The 18,197-nt window shown below is 38.8% G+C and overlaps 1 long non-coding RNA gene across 1 annotated transcript; it reads right to left on the minus strand.

Moving 5' to 3' along the window:
- Positions 1–1,750: 1,750 nt before the first annotated feature.
- Positions 1,751–16,520, minus strand: LOC101132036 (uncharacterized). Its single transcript, XR_002003247.4, has 4 exons — positions 16,431–16,520; positions 13,677–13,886; positions 9,214–9,341; positions 1,751–2,345 (listed from the first exon to the last, which is right to left on the minus strand). It is a non-coding gene; the product is annotated as an uncharacterized lncRNA (long non-coding RNA).
- Between the last annotated feature and the right edge of the window lie 1,677 nt (positions 16,521–18,197).

The raw sequence follows: 18,197 nt of genomic DNA on the forward strand, positions 1-18,197 counted from the left end.
CTGCCTGTCTTGCAAAATTGAATCACTGTACTCAATTAAGAGTATTTGTTATTTTTATCTGTCCTCCAGCCAGCACATGCTGTGTCTGTGTCACTTTACACCATTATCTCTAGAACAGGGAACACCCATGACATCTGAAGCTCAAACTCTCTTGAGTACAATTCTCAGGATCTCTGTGGCCAGGCTTCACACTAGGCTCATGAGTGCATTAAAAGACATCCAGATCCACAGGAAGGAAGGCATTGATGCTGACTGAGATCTCCCACCCTGATTTCCTACCTAAGAAAGCAAGTGAAAAATAAGCCCTTCCCAGACAAACCCAAAGCCCTTAGAGTGCAGGCAAATCCTCCTCTGGACACAGATACTAAAGGATTCTGAGTTGACAAGATGAATTTAGCTGTTTCTACATCTTAAATAGTGTGACACAGTGAAATGATCAGTAGATTAGAAGCCTTGTATTCTGTTCCCAGCTCTGCTTCCTTGGGTAAATCAGTGCATTTTTCTGGGTCCCAGCTTTCTTACCTGTAAAAATGGCCACATTCAAAGCAAGCCAGAGTGTTTTAGTTTCTAAGCTTCTCCATAACTTAGTTACTCACTAACTGCTTTAAGTAAAGGAGGCACAAAGTAACGTTTTACATTTTCAGGAATGCATATCCCCGGCCAATGCCATATCCCTTTTTGGCGGTCTAAGTTGCTTGTTTGCATCTGAAGGCCCTGGACAAGCCACACATGGATTTCTTTGTTTAAGAGAAGAAGCACATGATAGTCCTTTGTCTGCATAGAGGTGGATTCTAGCATAGAAGCCATGCCCAACATGGGGCCTTTGTGGTGCTCTGTTGTCTACCATGGATCCTCTGATGCGTGACTGCCTAATAGGACCATTAGCATCCTGAACCACCTGATTTTTCAGTGTTTGTGCCTTCTGGTTTCAAGGCTGCCACTTCTCTTGACAAGTGGTGTCTGTAAATACGCAGACCTCTGTGTCTGCCTGGATTTATGAAGTAATGCTTTGACTAACCCATCCACTTAATGGTCCCTGGCTCCTGGTGGCTCCTCACACCTGTCCCAGATCCTGGGAGACTGCCTCCATTCTCAACGCACTTGGTTAGCTCAGGCCCAACACCTTGGCCTTTGTCTATGACTCACTATCTCCCACTGTCAAGATAACATGCAGATAGGATTATACAGAATGGCTCTTGACTGGCCTGAAAGAGGCTGTTCACTCAGTTGGAGGCTGAGAAGAGTTATCAATGTTAATTACTAAAGCTGCATTCATTTCTTGCTATTTGGTGTGTTCTAAAAACCCTACTAGGATAAAGGAATGGAAAGGATTTGAACTTGTTCTGCCTATCTGATTAAAAACGGGCTTAAGAAATTTGCTCTAGTTTAGACCTATGCTTAAGGTCTAGTGCCACCACCTTTATTATAGGAGGCAACTTGAGCTAAGCAAAATGAATCGGAACTGCATATTGTAGGCAAGGACTATTACTTGTGTCATTTTTGGCTGCCAACAAAATACCAGGAAAATTACAAAGTAATAGTTACCACTGTGAAAGAGAATAAGAAATAAAATTAACTTTTTATGCCTAAGGAAAAGCTTTCCATTCCCGTTATTTTTACAGGGCAGTACAGGAGCCTTCTGTGGGTCTTGGCACCAGATATCACATAAACAATCATTTGCACACACTAGGAATCCAAATATATTCTGTTCCTGGGGTCTGCATCTATTACCTTGACAGGAACAGAGAAAGAGTTTTAATCAGATTTATTTTATATGTAGAAATTGCCTCTTTTGTCAGCAGGAAAGAAATCTAGTCAAATGGATAATCTTATAAAAAGTAACATAAGCATGTCTAGAACCAAATCACACCCTATAAGACTTAGCCTTTCTTTCTTTTCTCCCACTTGCCCCAAATTTACCACACAAACTTGGAAATGAGCTGCCTTCTCATTGCTTAAAGCACTGACGGGATCCCACAGAAGAGGAGAAAAGTTGTTGTCCAATTAAGATCCACGTGTGCATTCAACTCTTGTTGAAAAATTTAAAGAAGAAAAGGCTTCAGGCGGTAGTACAACATTTAACATGTCTCCATAGCCTTTCCTACTTTACTTCAGGGTCAAAATCTGTAGAGTCTAGACAGGGCATTGATGGAGCATCCTGGAGTTTATAGAAGATTGTCTGTCTGGAGCTGGGAAAAGTCCACAGACTAGGAAACGGATATATATTATTATAAGGAATTGGCTTCCATGATTCTAAAGGCTGAGAAGTCTCAAGGTCTGTGGTCAGCAAGCTGGAGACCCACCCAGGAGAGCCAACGGTGCAGTTCCAGTCTGAGTCTGAAGGCCTGCAAAACAGAAGAGCCAATGGTTTCAGTCTGAGTCCAAGTCCGAAGGCAGGAGAAAACCTATTTCCCAGCTCAGAAACACCGTCATAGACACACCAAGAAAAATCTTTAATCAAATACCTGGGAACCCTCTAGTCCAATCAATGTAACATAAAAAAATTATCCATCACATGGAAACAGTAAAGAAATGTAAGACATGATCTATAAATTCATTGATTCAGTTCAGTTTAGGACCAGATGAATTCACAGATGAGAAAACATACTCAGATTGGTGTGGCTCACTTTGACTACAATTTATTTCTGGAGAGCCTATCACTGACCTGGCCAGTATTTGAGGCAGCCAAAGGAGTTTGCTTTATTCAGTCCCTACACAATGAGAAGATTAGACTGTAAGCTCCTCTGGGAGTAATGACACATCCTGTACTTTAGTTCTGGCATATGAAGACACTGTAGAAAAACCTAAATCTCCTTATTTTTTAGCTCTGAGCTATCTTTGTTATGTTTTGTCTAGTGGCCAGTGTGGTGTTCTGTTTTGGAAAGGAGCAGGAAGGTAAGGGGTCAAGAACAAAATGCAAATATCTTTGAATGGTGTTTGTGATGAGCAGCCCAGGTTACTTCTAGGTGAATTGTGGTGGTCATTTTCATTGAGTAGGTGACAAGTGTCTGAACCCCATGGCAAAAAACAGAGAATTTTGCAACCAAAAATTTGGATTCAATTCTGGCTCTGCCATTTCCTACTAGCATGTTCCTTAACCTCTCTGAGTCAAATTTTATTCATCTATTAAACAAGGATAATAATACTTGTTTGTCTTCTTGTCTTATGCAGTATTTGAGAAGGTCAAAAAAAGATAATGAAAGGGATTTGTAAATATAATGTAGAACGTGAAATAAATACATCCATTCCGCAAACATTACTTGACACTAGGATGAATGAAGCCGACTTCAGCTCTCAAAAATTTAATAATCTAATCTAATAACCATCTGTGTGTGTGCTTGTTTATGAGGGGAAGCATACTCACTGAGGTCTGGGGGCCAAGGGTAACTGGTAAATGATGCCTAGAGAAGCAACTTTAAAAGCAAGGGCAATAGAAATAGCCAGTCTCATAGGTTAAATTCCTTGCAGATTTGGTGCCCAGAAAACAAGTATAGGAGTGAGTGGAGGGTTGGAAGAGTTTCTATCAGAAGCAAAGTAAATACCTATGACATGGTTTGGCTGTGTCCCCACCCAAATCTCAACTTGAATTGTATCTCCCAGAATTCTGACATGTTGTGAGAGGGACTAAGGGGGAGGTAATTGAATCATGGGGGCCGGTCTTTCCCGTGTTATTCTTGTGATAGTGAATAAATGTCATGAGATCTCATGGGATTATCAGGTTTCAGCTTTTGCATCCTTCTTATTTTCTCTTGCTGCCACCATGTAAGAAGTACCTTTTGCCTCCCACCTGATTCTGAGGCCTCCCCAACCATGTGGAACTGTAAGTCCAATTAAACTTCTTTTTCTTTTCAGTCTCGGGTATGTCTTTATCAGCAGTGTGAAAATGGTCTAATACAACCTATTCTGGTCATCTCTGTATAACTCAGAACTTTGAGAGTTCAGATCCTGTGTTTGTGGTCTACTTTCTAAATGTCAGTCTTTCTTCTTTCATTATCACTTTCTAGGAAGTCCAATAAGAAAAACTGAAATTGAGATTAGAAAATCACTTTGACTTCAAAGGGGTATTGGATGGCCTATGGTTTTTATTCATCTAATGATTCTCAGTTCAAGTATGAATATACAGATATATTTTAAATTGTCCCATCGCCCTTTAACATTAATACACAAATGTGTCTATTGGTTCTAGACTCCCACCTGTTTAACAGTGAGAAGACCAGTCTTACAGATCCCTCTTTAACTATTTCCAGGAATCTATGAGCATACACACATATGTGCCTAAGCCAGGGTTTTCCATCTTGCCAATGCTGGCCAGCTAGTTCAATATATTGGAATCTCTGAAGTTAAAACTTTATTCTTACAACTATATTTTCACTGTGACAGCCTGCTTTTACAGAGTTGCAAATTAATGGGGCCCAATATGATGGAACTAGAGCATGATAGCCGTGCCTCAGGACGGGAGGTCTTGCCACTGCCCTTATAAAGTGAGTAGGGGACACTCGAGTTTTAAGCTTAGCTGGGTATTGAGGAAGGAATCCCAGTAAGGATTCCTGATCCCAATGTGCCATAGTATTTAATACTATGATATACTTCAATAGATATGCTTATTTTTTTTTCTAGGTGAGCAAACACAATGGTAGGATGCCAGAATCAGGATGTCTATGATATCCTCCACCACATTTAATTTAGACCCTTTACTCACCTACAATTCTCAGGCTTGCTTCTGGTTTAGATTTATTTATTCTTTTAGTGCAGTCTTTTTTTCTAAATTTATTTTTAATTGACTAATACTAGTTGTGTCTGTTTGTGGGGTACAATGCAATGTTTTGATCTATGTATCCATTGTGGCAAGATTCAATCAGACTAGTTAACACTTTATCATCACTTTGCCAACTTACCATTTTTTGTGTGTGTAGTGAGAATGTTAAAAATCTATTCTTTTAGTAATTTTGAAATGTACAACATATTATTAACTATGGTCACCATGCAGTTGCAATAGATCACTACTCCAGTTTAACTAAAACTGTCCTCTTCGATCAACATCTTTCCTTTTCCCTCCCTTTCCCCCCACTTCGTAGCATCTGGTGACCACCTTTCTATTCTCTGCTTCGATGAATTTGACTCTTTTAGATTCCACCTACGAGATCATGCAATATTTGTCTTTCTGTGCTTGGCTTACTTTATTTAGCACAGTATCTTCCAGTTCCATGCATATGATTACAAATTACAGAATTTCCTTCCTTTTAAGGCTGTACAGTATTCCACTGTGTATATACCACATTGCCTTGATCCATACATCTCCTGAGGGACACTTAGTTGCTTCCATATTTTGGCAATTGTAAGAAATGCTGAAATGCATAGATTTACTTTGTAAAGACTTATCCCCTCTGTTGGGGTTATCTCAATATATCTGATACATTTGATGACTGTATCCCAAGGGTTAACAGGCTTTAATTCAGCATGTTCTTCAGATGCCGTGTAAATTAATAGATGAAAATAGATTTGCAGGAGATGGGGTGTTGCCTTTCTATACTCTACTAGGTGAGCCCTAGCTCCAGCTTAACCAAAGCCCATGTTACTATTCTCAAACCACTTTAGGGTTCGTTTTAATTTTTGGACACAGTAAGCTCTTTTTGTTTTGTTTTGTTACATGGAGTTTGCACTTATTTTTTTCTCTTCTGGGAACCCTGTGCCCCTGATGATTGCTCAAGTCTCAGTTTAACTGTCACCTCCTCAGAGAGGCATTTTCTTCTATTATATTACTCTATTTATTTATTCTTTAGCACTTTTCATAGTCTGCATTTATTTTGTTTATTTCCCTGTTCCCTTGTTTCATGTAAGAACCACAAGAGCAGCAGCCTTGCCTGTCACCACTACATCCCAGGGCCTAACATAGTGAAGGACAGAATACATAATAATAACAGTTAACATTTATTGGGCACTTACTATTTGTAGAGTACTGTACTAAGTACTTTTACATCTATTAACTCACCCAGTCTTAACTTGCTCGTTTTTTACAGATGAGGAAGCTGGAACTTGTAGGGGATTTAAGAACCTAGCCACACATCAAGCGCTTGGTAAGAGGTGAAGCTATCTATGGTTTGGTGACTCCAAGCTTTCAGCTTTACATTATTCTGCCTCTCCTCATCTGCTTCTGCCGGAGGTCATGTTAGCACAGATCAAAGTCATGCCATGGTCACAGTACCTTTTTTCTTTTCAAAAGTTATCTCAAGTTGTATTCATTTGCCTTTGAAGAAAACTTACTATTTTACCCTCTATCTAGCATGATGTCTTACATTGGGGGACCATGTCCTAGGTCACCAAAGGTGTCAAAAGGCTTTTCAGCCCTGGTTTTCCAGATCTGTGCACATGTATCCTCTCCAGAATGACCAGTCACTGTTAGGAGGATGGTCATGCCTTTCTTGCTCATTCTACAGTCCACTGACCACTGCCAGAGGCTTTTTTCCTCTCCATGTGTAAGCCTTCTTATTTCTTTCATCTGGGTGGTGTCTGTTCTGGTGTTACAAATATTTTTTTTCTCATTCTCTTTGTGTATACTATGTATGCTGATTTTTCCTCAGTGTTTGCCTGCCATACTGACACCAGCTCCCTCTGCACTTAATGCCCCCCTCTTATTCCACATGTGATGGGGCAGCCAACTGCCCAGACTTTAGAAGGACTGGAAAGAGATGGTTTCTTTTTTACCCTGTGATACCCTTTTTCCATTCCCCAGTAAGCTGTTCCTCCAATGCTGTCTCTGGGGGACATGTTGCTGCTCTTGCCTGGAGCTGCACTGGTTACTTGGTCTGGGCTCATGTACAGCTCTAATTCAATTTACAACACAGTTACATAACTGTTCCCAGTCTCCAGTTGACCCTGATGTCAAGCAGCGGTCAAGTTGTACCAGCCCAGAGAAAGGAGGAGGAATCTCTGGTCAGCCCTTGAGAACATTTTAGCTGGGGTTCTGGAATGGAATGTGGCACCAGAAGGCCAAACCAGACCAGTAAATTCTTTGGAAGGTTGAAAAGCGAGTGTTGTTGATTTTTATAAGACGGATGCTGTTGACTTTCAGGGCAATCCTGTGTCACTCAGGATTGTGTTCTTGGACCAAAGATGAGGGTGCTGTCCTCTTTTCCCATGAATCGCTGTGAGTGGATGAGCCTTTCGGCCTCAATGGGAAGTGCTCCTAGGAGTGTCTTGGCTTGGAAACTTCTCAAGGACAAACCTTTAGCACATTCTTTTCTGAAGAGTTCTGGTTCTAGTCAGTTCTAAACAGTGACAAGAATAGCTGAGTTTTGCTTCTGTTCTTAATAAAGTCAGGAAGACAGGGGTTTCAGCAAAAAAAAAAAAAAACAAAAAACAAACAAACAAATACAAACTAAAGCCTGGGCAAATCAGTCAAAATTTCAGAAATACAATAGTATGAAAACCCTCTAGGAGCAAGTACTCTGTTTATTTTGTTCTCTGCTATATCTTTACACCATGAATAATATCTGGTATGGACTAGGTACTCGGAGAATATTTGTTGGATGATGTATAATAGGATCTGTGGATTGTGACAAGTCATCTTTTTCTAGTTAATCTTGCAAAGGCTACCATACTAGAGATTTTCAGAAGTCTGTTTTACATATTTTAATCATATATGTGTTTGTGCAAATATAATGCTAGATAAATATTCTACAAATGTATGCATACAAATGTCTATATCTATCATGATTAATGATCATTAACTGGTTACTCATCTATGATAAGCACATTAGTAGACTGTGCCTGGATTTAAAGATTGCCTTAAATAAACATCTTTCATTTATACTAATTTGACTATCCTCATTGACAGAACTAGATTCACGGGACTTGTGAGATTTATGCAGTTACAAAAGGTTCCTTGCTTAGAAGGACCTCATACTTGGTTTAGTGCTCTTTAAATTCATAATAATTTTTGAACAAGATGACCCTATATTCATTTTACACTGGACCCCACAAAGGTAATTCTTCCAGAAGTATAGAGAGAACAAATGTAGAAAAATACTATCTAATATCACCTTTTATATATTAACAGCCCTGAGTGAGAACAGTTGCTTACTGACTATGGCAACAACTAGGATAACATGTGATATGGTTTGGCTGTATCCCCACCCAGATCTCATCTTGAATTTTCACATGTTGTGGGAGGGACCCAGTGGGAAGTAATTGAATCATGGGGCAAGTTTTTCCCGTGCTGTTCTTGTGATAGTGAACAAGTCTCATGAGATCTGATAGTTTTAAAAAGGAGAGTTCCCCTGCACAAGCTCTCTCTTTGCCTGCTGCCATCCATGTAAGATGTGACTTGCTCCTCCTTGCCTTCCGCTATGATTGTGAGGCCTCCTCAGCCATGTAGAACTGTAAGTCCAATTAAACCTCTTTCTTTAGTAAGTTTCCCAGTCTCTGGTATGTCTTTATCAGCTGCGTGAAAACAGGCTAATACATCATGCATATCAAGAAAGGATTAATTTACTACTACTTCAAGACATTAACTGATTAATTAACTTTACTAATGACAAATGCACCAAATATATATTCTTTCAAAAAGAATAATCCAGAATGTAATTCGTGAATTCACTGGTAGCTCTTCTCTGCTGTCAACTATCTCCACTTTAGCAATCTCTGCCTTCCAAAATTCAATAAATTTAATAGGACATAAATATTCATAAATCATCCATATTGTTTATCTTTTTTGACAGCACAACCATTCTCATTCCTGAAAATTCCTATTGTTTGGCCTGTATCACATTTTAGTACTTGATGAAAATCAATTTTGAATTCAAATACATGCTGCAATCTAGTTCTTTTTAAAGGGTTTCCACATCAAATGATTTTCAAACTTTTGCTCCCCAGAAAGTGTAGATAGGGCAACATATATAATGTTAATTTTTAAAATATTACATAGCCCGAAACTGGGCACATAATAGCCAATGAGTAAATACCTAATTAAGTAAATTGAACTAACTAGCAATTAGGAATTTCCTATGTACCATGCAGGAACATACACATAATAACTTTCATGTATCTTTTTTTTAAGTAATGGTTAAACTCCTAAACAGTTGCTTTTGCTCAAAAATTTTTAAAGTTGCCAAATATTAGATGGTAGCCTACACATGCTGCTTATATAAAAACAAATGCAAACCTCTTTGTATTTTTCAAAATAGAAAACTGAAGAAAATTTTTAAAAAGTCAAACCTTTGAAACACGTAGTGATCTTTCGGTAGATTTCATTTTTCCGATGTTGCTTCATTTCAAAGCACACCAACTGCTCTGGCTTGGCTTTGCTGAACCATTTAACACCCACTTGCATCTCAGAAAGTTTCCTGTGTTTATAATTACAAAGGATATTTCATGACAACCTGTTTGTTGTTTATTTATTTATTTATTACAAACATCAAGTCACTCAGCACGTTGGCTGAGCAGAGCAGGTTCATTCTCATGCACATCTTGATACGTAACTGAAGTTGTTGCTTTAAGTCAAGTTGAGGCCAGATCCTCACAGCCAGACAGTTCTTAATTGCTTCATTTTTGAGATAGGGATTTTCTGAAATATATTTTCTTGCAGAGGAGAAAAAATTTTAAAACTTTGCTTTCACTTCACACTGGGAACAAGGAACAAGCAGATGGAAAATAATGAGTTTCTTCAATACTGTCTTGGCTAGAGAAATATTTTCTTAGACTCCACCTTTTTCTACATGTTCCAGCAACACCAAAATCCTGTTTTCCATTAGTTTGATTCTTGTTAAATACACTTCATTCCTCTCTGAGTAGAGTAAATCACAGATGGAGTGCCATACCATCATGGTGCCCAGATACAAAAAAATGTTTGCAACTTTGACATCAACAGAGAATCTAAAATTTAAACTCATGCCATCATATGCATCCTAGCAAAGAGATTAATCATTTTTACTGTTCTTTTGAAGAGAGGCTAAAGTCTTTCATTTAAAATTTCTTCATTAAAAAACATCTCTATAGAAAAACAAAACTAAAACTAAAAAAACACAATGAAATAATGACTTACCACATGTAAATGGACTAGAGTAAATAATATATGAAAAGAATCAACTTAAAGTGTTTAAATAGCTATTAATTGCATCATAAAAATAATCTTAAGACTGCATGTACAGGCTTAAAGAAAAAAATTAGACCTAAGTGGAAAGCAGAAGGCATCTTAGAAGCATCTACATCTCCTATCATTTTCCACAAGGAAATTGCATAAAAATCCTCTCCTTGAGAAAATTCAATCCTCCACTTGCTATAGGCAAATAATCCTCTTTTCTTATTTTCAATTTTCTCAAATTGGGATTCAGTTTAAGTGGCTTCTCCCAGATCTTTCGGGTTTCCCTGGTTTTTAAAACAAATTATCCCCCAGAATGTTCTTCGTCATTCAAAACATGAAACACTTTCAGGAAATCTACATACATCCAATAACCATTACATAGTTAGGCACTCATTCCAAAGAGGAAAAGAAAAAAGAAAAAGAGAAGCTTAAAGGGATTGGCTAAAGTGGGTGATCTACCAGAATGTCAGGAATAAGTGATTCTCGGTGAAACACCTCGAACACATTCTTGTTTTCAGTGTGGCTGAAAGCCTGAAGGGGGTTGAGCTGAGGAGGGTGGCATGAAAAAGCGATAAAGTGAGCAGGCTGGTACGTGTCCAGTGTGCAACCCTAACTACTGATCAATGATCTCTAACCAACCATTTGGAAGAGTTGGTAACTTATCCTCTTATCTAGTGTAATTTTTCAAAGACACTGATGTCATCATGGGTAAATAAGAATTTGACATTGAATAACCACCCCCCGCCCCAAGATTTAGGGAAGTGAAATGGATTATGAATGACTGTCTCTGTCTGTTTTCTGCTGCTATAACAGAATGCCACAGACTGGGTAATTTATAAAGAAAAGAAATTTATTTGGCTCATGGTTCTAGAGCCATGATTCATCTTGATGCAAATTCCCTCCAGCTGTGAGCCTGTGAAATCAAAACAAGTTATCTACTTTCAAAATACAGTGATAGGACAGGCGTAGGATAGACATTCCCATTCCAAAAGGAAGAAATAGGCAAGAAGAAAGGCGTAACTAGTCTCAAGTAAGTTCAAAGCCCAACAGGGAAAACAATATTAAGTGTTAAAGCTGGAGAATAATCTCCTTTGACTCCATGTCCCACTTCCTGAATACACTGGGGTGGGAATTGAGCCCCCAGGGCCTCACATAGCCCCACCCCCAGGCCTTTGCTGGGCTTAGCCCACTCGGCTGTCAGGCGTTGGAGTCTCATGCTTGCAGCTCTCCTAGGCTAACATTGCACATTGACAGCTCTACAGTTCTTGGGTCTCAGTGGCCGTCCCAATCCTATAGCTCCACTAGGCATCACACTAGTGGAGACTCTCTGTGGTGACTCCACTCTTGCAGCAGGTTTCTGCCTGGAGCCCCCAGATTATTCATGACATCCGTTGAAATCTGGGTGGAGGTAGCCATGCCCCCAAAGCTCTTGCATTCTGCAAACCTACAGACTGAACACCACACGGATGCCATCAAGGATGGATTACTGCTTGCATGCTCCAGAGTGGCCTGTACCATACCTTGGCCTGCTTGAGCCCTGGCTAGGGCAGTCAAGGAGAACTGCACTGAAATACCGGGAGGAGCAGATACCTGAGTAAGCTCTGAGGAGAGAGCCCATGAAGAGTTCCCTGGGCCTGTCCCCTGAAACCATTCTTCCCTCCTAGAGCTCTGCGCCTGTGATAGGAGGGCAGCCTCTAAGAGCTCTGAAGTGCCTTCAGGGTCTTTCTCTCATTGACTTGGTTAATAGCTGCTGGCTCCCCTCTGTCCATGGGAATCTCTTTACCAAATAGTTGCTTGGCTACACTCTTGATTTGCTCTCCTAAAGATGTATTTTCACTCTTTACATGGCCAGGCTGTGAATTTTCCAAATCTTTCCATTCTGCTTCTCTTTTAATTATAAATTCCATCTTTAAGTCATTCTTTTCCTCTCACATGTCACTGTATGTGTTTAAAAGTAGCCATGCAGTGGCCTGAATGGTTTGCTGCTTAGGTATTTTTTCTGGCAGATATTCTGTCATTGCTCTTAAGTTCTACATTTTATAAAGCCTTCAAACATACACACAATTTTACCGAGTTTTTTGCTACTTAATAACAAGGATGGCTTTTACTCCAGTTTCCAATACCTCGTTTCTTATTTCTGTCTGAGGCTTCATCAGATGGCCTTTAACTGCCCATATTTTTATGAACATTCTGGTCACAACCACTTAAGTAATCTCTAAGAAAATTCAAATTTCCTTATAATTCTCCTTTTCATCCAAACCCTCAACAGAAACACCCTTAATGCTTCACTGCAATACAGACTTTTTCTAGCCTGATTCTCCAAATGCTTTTAGCCTCTACCATTACCCAGTTCCAAAGCTGCTTCTACTTTTACAGGCATCCGTTCTAATAACAGCCGCATTTCTCAGTACCAATTGTCTGTTTCACAGATTAATGAGTGATTCTTTCCTGTTGAGATCTGTGTTTGCAAGTATCTTCACATCATGAAGTGTCTCACTCTTAAGGAAAATAAAAAAGCTTGCAAAGCTTTTAAGGGTGCTTCACCCCCCGAATAAAAGAAATATATTGTATTTTATGATAAATGAAGGGCATCTGCAACCTTTATCTTACACAGGGTGAATCATAGAACTCATGTTTTTAAAAGGAAGAAAAATGGCTTGAAAGGAATTGTTTCAGAGTAGTAAAGTCATTTCCAAAGAAAACCAAATGAAAAATCAACCAAATTACATAGAGTAACTCTGCGCTGAGTAACTAATTAATCATGGTATCCAGGGTAGCCTATCTAGCTCTTGGTTTTCTGTGGTCTCAATAATAGGTAAATAGAATCTTAGAGAAAAAAAAAAGGCTTGCCAGATGTGTTTTTGCTTGTTTTTAACAAACGCAGCAATGCACTCAGGAGTGCTTAATTGAATTCACAAAGCCAGGCAATGTGTTTAAATGTTATCATTGTAAAGCTACATTAAGTATCAGAGCAGCTTTTTGAAGCCAATATTTTTAAATAAAAAATACAATTTAAAGAGGATCATGGTCCAGTGGTGAAAAACCAGGGCTTTTCCTTACTCCAGCTATTTAGTGCAGAAAAGTTTACGATAATTATTAGAATGACAGGCAATGCTGAATTTCTACTATGTAACATGTTAGGAAATGAAGACTTCTTTGGAATTGAAGAACTTTAGAATCAACCAAGAGTTGTGCAAATACAAGGCCTTGGCTTCAAAAGGGAAATTTAGTTGTAATCAAATCCTGCTCCTCGTTGTATTTTTTGGCTCTAGGTCATAGGGCTCTGTTGAAGGTGATGTTGTGCCATCATTCTAAGACATTCTACTATAACTTACTGAGTACTAAGTTTCCATCCATATGCCTGGCCTCCCAGGTCATAAGACACAGACACAGACCACCAGGAGGGTGCAGTGCAGTATATGGTGACTGCTAAACCCCTCACATTAAACAAAACAAAAAACAAGTAATTACTGCTAAGCAAACATGAGCTTTTAAAAAGGCACTTATTATACAGAGAGGAATATAAAAAGACAAAGATACTAAAGCCTGGTAAATATTTCTATTCTGAAAAAAATGAAAGTTATCTTTTAAAACTCACAGGGAAAGCTCCACTTTGGTTTCAGTCATCATCTTTGGAAGAAAAGGAAGTTGGATTTTTCCATTAACACCTCACGGTGCCTTTCTCTCCATCCTGGGTGGTGGCCACGCCGCTGTCAGCCTCTTCACACGGCTCAGCTGTGGTCAGGGTTGGCCCTTAATGTTGAATTTGGTGTGGTGATTTCAACAGACTCATTCACTGGCAGATATCCTGCCACACAGAGAGAATTTTTTGACCAGGTTGTAGCAATTTTCAATAAAAGGACAAACATAAATGGAACTCTCTGTACTTTTTCATTATACAAGTAGCCAATGTTTAGTAATCAACTGATACATTGTACTCTTCTCTGAATTGCTCTGCAGGATGCATGTTTAAATATGATATCTGGGTCCCCAGATAGACAGAAGTAATGGCTTCTGATCAACTCTGAAGCTGAAAAGAGACTTGGTAGAGTCTTGCACAGCATCACAAGTAGTGTGGTGCATCCCTCATCCCAGTGTGCTAATAATGGTAGAATTTAGAGTGTCTAACCTGAAAACTTTCTGAGAACAAATGTTTCCTATCTTAATGTTGGATTTTTCACAAACGTTCTATGTGCATGTCTATCCTATATGGACATCCACCATGATGGAAGCAGGAAAAAGTGCAGTAATTAAGGGGAGGCTCAGACTGAGAATGAACATGCGGAAACTGAGATCTAGAGCCAATAGCTGAAAAGTTATTTGGGGCAAAAGGCCAATCTCAGAACAAAGAAGAAGAGTCGAGGTTAGAGAACTTGTATTGTTCAAAGGAAAGAATTGACCAAGGACTAGCTACTCAGGATTCATTCACTCACTCACTCATTCACTCAAACACTCAGTCATTTAGCAACACCGCATACATATACTCATGGTGAATAAAATGCACCCGAGCTTTGTCTTCAGGCAGTTCTCATAGGACACAGGACGAGAGAGCACAGACAACCCAGTAAAGTACAAAATGGTGAAATAGAGGCTGATAGAAGAACTCACATTATCTTACCTATGGAAATGCCCCTAAATTTCTCCTAGACTTACAGGAACCAACTCTCTGCCCTTACCACTCTCACGTCTACCGTTTTAGACTCAATGAGATATAAGGCACATGGGATAGATACATTCAGACACCTGGCATATAAGATAAAGTGCTTTCTAATCTAAAATGCATTGTACATATTCTAATCTTTCCTTGTTGCTTCAGAAAGCCAAGTCTAGGAGAATACTACTTAACAATGGGTTCAGTGTGTTTACACCTGTTTCTCAATGGGATGTAGTGATTCAATAAAAAAGAAAGTGACATTCTTTGGTTTAAAGCGTCCAGGAAAAATTAGACTTCAGTGTGTATTTTCCCTTGACCCTTTCAGAAAATTTACAATTCATCTCCCAACAGTCAATTCAGCAACAAGTCTTAAGGATTCTCGCTACAAAGCATATCCTAGATCCCAAATGTTTCTCTTCCCACACTGCAGCCACCTTCACCTAAGGCACCATCATTTTGCACCTGGACTATTGTGGTAGCTTCATAACTGATCTATCTGCTCTTCCCATGATTGTCTCCCCAGGTCTCCATGCACTTTTGAGTGAGGAATGAGCTTTTGAAAACATAAATCATACCACATCAGCCTCTGCTTATAAATGTCACATAGCTTCTCACCAAGTAGTATATCCCTACTGGTATATGCAAAGCCCTATAAAATCAGTCCCAGTCTGTTTTTCAACCTCCTGTCATAAGATCTTCCCCTTTACCCAACTATCTGTTTCTTCAACATAAACATTCCTACCTTAGGGCTTTTCTGATATCTGGTCTCTTTTTCTAGAATACACTTCCCTTAATTCTCAAATGGATCCCTCTTGTCATTTGGGTCTCAGTTTAGGTGTTACCTCTTCATAGAGATTTACCTGATTCACTAATCTCAGGTAGTCACCCAGTTACTGTCTCATTACCACCTTCTAATTATCTATAAGCACTTAGCACTATTTAGAATTTTTCTTAAATTTTTAAAAAAATTATTCCCATTTTCATAAGATTGTAAGTTCCATGAGATTAGGGACATTGTCTGCCATTTTACCTACTTGTTTTGTATAATTTGTAACAGGAAGAACTTAGAAATAGAAAATTTGTAAGTAGATTATAAGCATTAAAAACATTTGCAAGTACCAAAGTGAATATTTCTCTGAAGGAGATCTAGTTAGATGTGGACTTTCATCATGTCATTGGACTCTCCTTGGGCAGTTAGTACATGACACATGAATTATTCACTTATGGGTCTCCAACATCCTGCACGTCCAGGCACTTAATTGCTGTCTGTTGAGTGATTAAATGTTTTCCTGTTTGCTAAGGGTACTGAGCCAGTTCCCTTCAGGTTGCAGGAACACAGTTATGCTTAAGTTAATTTACCTATTGAGCATATTAGGAGAGAATAAGAGACCACCCTATGAGCTCCCCAGCCAGGCCACAAGGACCAGAGAGTTGTTCATAAGATGCCATAGCACTGGCCCCATGACCTGAACTCTCCTAGCATAAGGTATATGTTGGTTACTCCTCCAATACTCAGCGACTTGTTCACCCTCTTTGTTGCCAGAGATTTTGCCACTCCTGCTGACTCTCTTCTTGAAGTCCTACATTCAGGCTTCCTGAGTGACGACCAGATTGGGGCAGTGCTGTCACAGAGGTGCTGATTCAGGCATCTTCTCAGGGCCCTGGCACACCTCACCCAGGCTTGAAGTCAGTGCTCACCTTCCATGCAAATACTGAGACCAGCATGGCCTGCTTTCTTTCAGGAATGGGTCCTCAGAAAAGGATTGTGTGCAACACAGCCATTCTGAGCTGCATCAAAAGGGAAAAACATTTTGTGTCAAGTAACTCCAGTAATCTGAAGAAAATATTGGAAGTTCTAAAATATATAAACATAAGAATGGATAAGCAGGCCAGAGATTGGCCAACCATCAAAACTATGGGGCAAATATATTTAGAAGGTTAATCCCAATTCTGATCATCTCCCATATAATCAAATTGTGTATACTTGACCAAGATTTTATTTTTTTAGTAAAATAAGTTGTTCAGAAAATACTTAATATAAATTATCTTTTTAAAATCTTTTAAATATTACCTCAAAATCCGGATGCAGACCTGAGTCCCACATGCACAAATATGGTTGTTACAAACTTGAAGAAAGTGGAAATAGAATTGGTTGTAGATTTAGGCAACAGTGCCAAATTTTTAATGTTTCCAGTTTAGGAAAACGATGCATTTGTTTTAAAAGATTTATTTCAGTACAACCTCAACAAAGGGCAGTTTGGCTTAGCACTTCTCAATAAATGTGCATATGTGAGCAAAATTTTATCTACAAGGATATTTGTTGCATTATGGTTTGTAGTAGCAAAAGTCTAGAAATAAAGTATCTTATACCTAATTTATAAGAATCTTAAAGTCTTATAAATAAGAGACAGATGAAATAAATTACAGTACACTTGTAAAACAGAATGCTCTACAGCTATTAAAAATAAGAGGGTTGATTTATATATGTTGATATAGAAAACCCTCTAAATATATTAAAGTGGAAAAGCAAGGTAAGGAAGTATGGCCTATAAGGAGACAACTAGCTGTCTAGGGTGGGAGAGAGATTTAGTTTTCAATCTGTAATCTATTTTACTGTTTGATTTTTAAAATTACATTTATATATTGCTTAAAAAACAGAAAAAAACAAAACTTTATTTTCCTACCAAGCAAAAAATGTGTATACTAGCTTTCCATTGTCAAAGAAAACAGTCAAACTGTGAAATATTTACAGAGGTTTATTCCGAGCCAAATATGAGTGACCATGGCCCGAGGCACAGTCTCAAGAGGTCTCGAGGACACATACCCAAGGTGGTTGGATTACAGCTTGATCTTATACATTTTAGGGGAACATAAGGCATTATTCAATACATGTGAGGTATTTGAAAGGTGGGACAACTCGAAGCAGAAGAGGATGGGGGCTTCAAGTCATAGGTGGATTCAAGGATTTTCTGATTGACAATTGGTTGAAAGAGTTAAGTTATTACCTAAGGATCTGGAATTAATAGAAAGGAGTGTCTGGGTTAAGATAAAGTGTTATGGAGACCAAGGTTCTTATTATACATAGGAAGTCCCATAGGTGGTCACTGTAAGAGACAATAGATGCAAATGTTTTCTATTTAGACCTTTAAAAAGTGCTAGACTCTAGTTAATCTCTTCAGGATTGGGAGGGCCTGGAAGGGGAAAGATCTAGTTAATAGAAATGCTTTACAGATGCAAATTGTCCCCACAAAGGACAACTTTGCAGGGTCATTTCAGAATAGGGCAAAGAAACATATTTTGAGGTAAAATATTTTGATTTCCTTCCTTATCTGTCATGTGATGTTACACCAGAGCCATTGCACTGGGGACCTTTGAGATGGGGACTCAGAGTCAGATTGGAGTTGGTATCTCATTGCTACAAAGAGTCTGTTCCATCAGTCTAAGATTTTCTATTTCAATTTTAAT

This window comes from Gorilla gorilla, chromosome 19, assembly GCF_029281585.2.
Source record: "Gorilla gorilla gorilla isolate KB3781 chromosome 19, NHGRI_mGorGor1-v2.1_pri, whole genome shotgun sequence".
In the NCBI taxonomy this organism is placed as follows: Eukaryota; Metazoa; Chordata; class Mammalia; order Primates; family Hominidae; genus Gorilla; species Gorilla gorilla.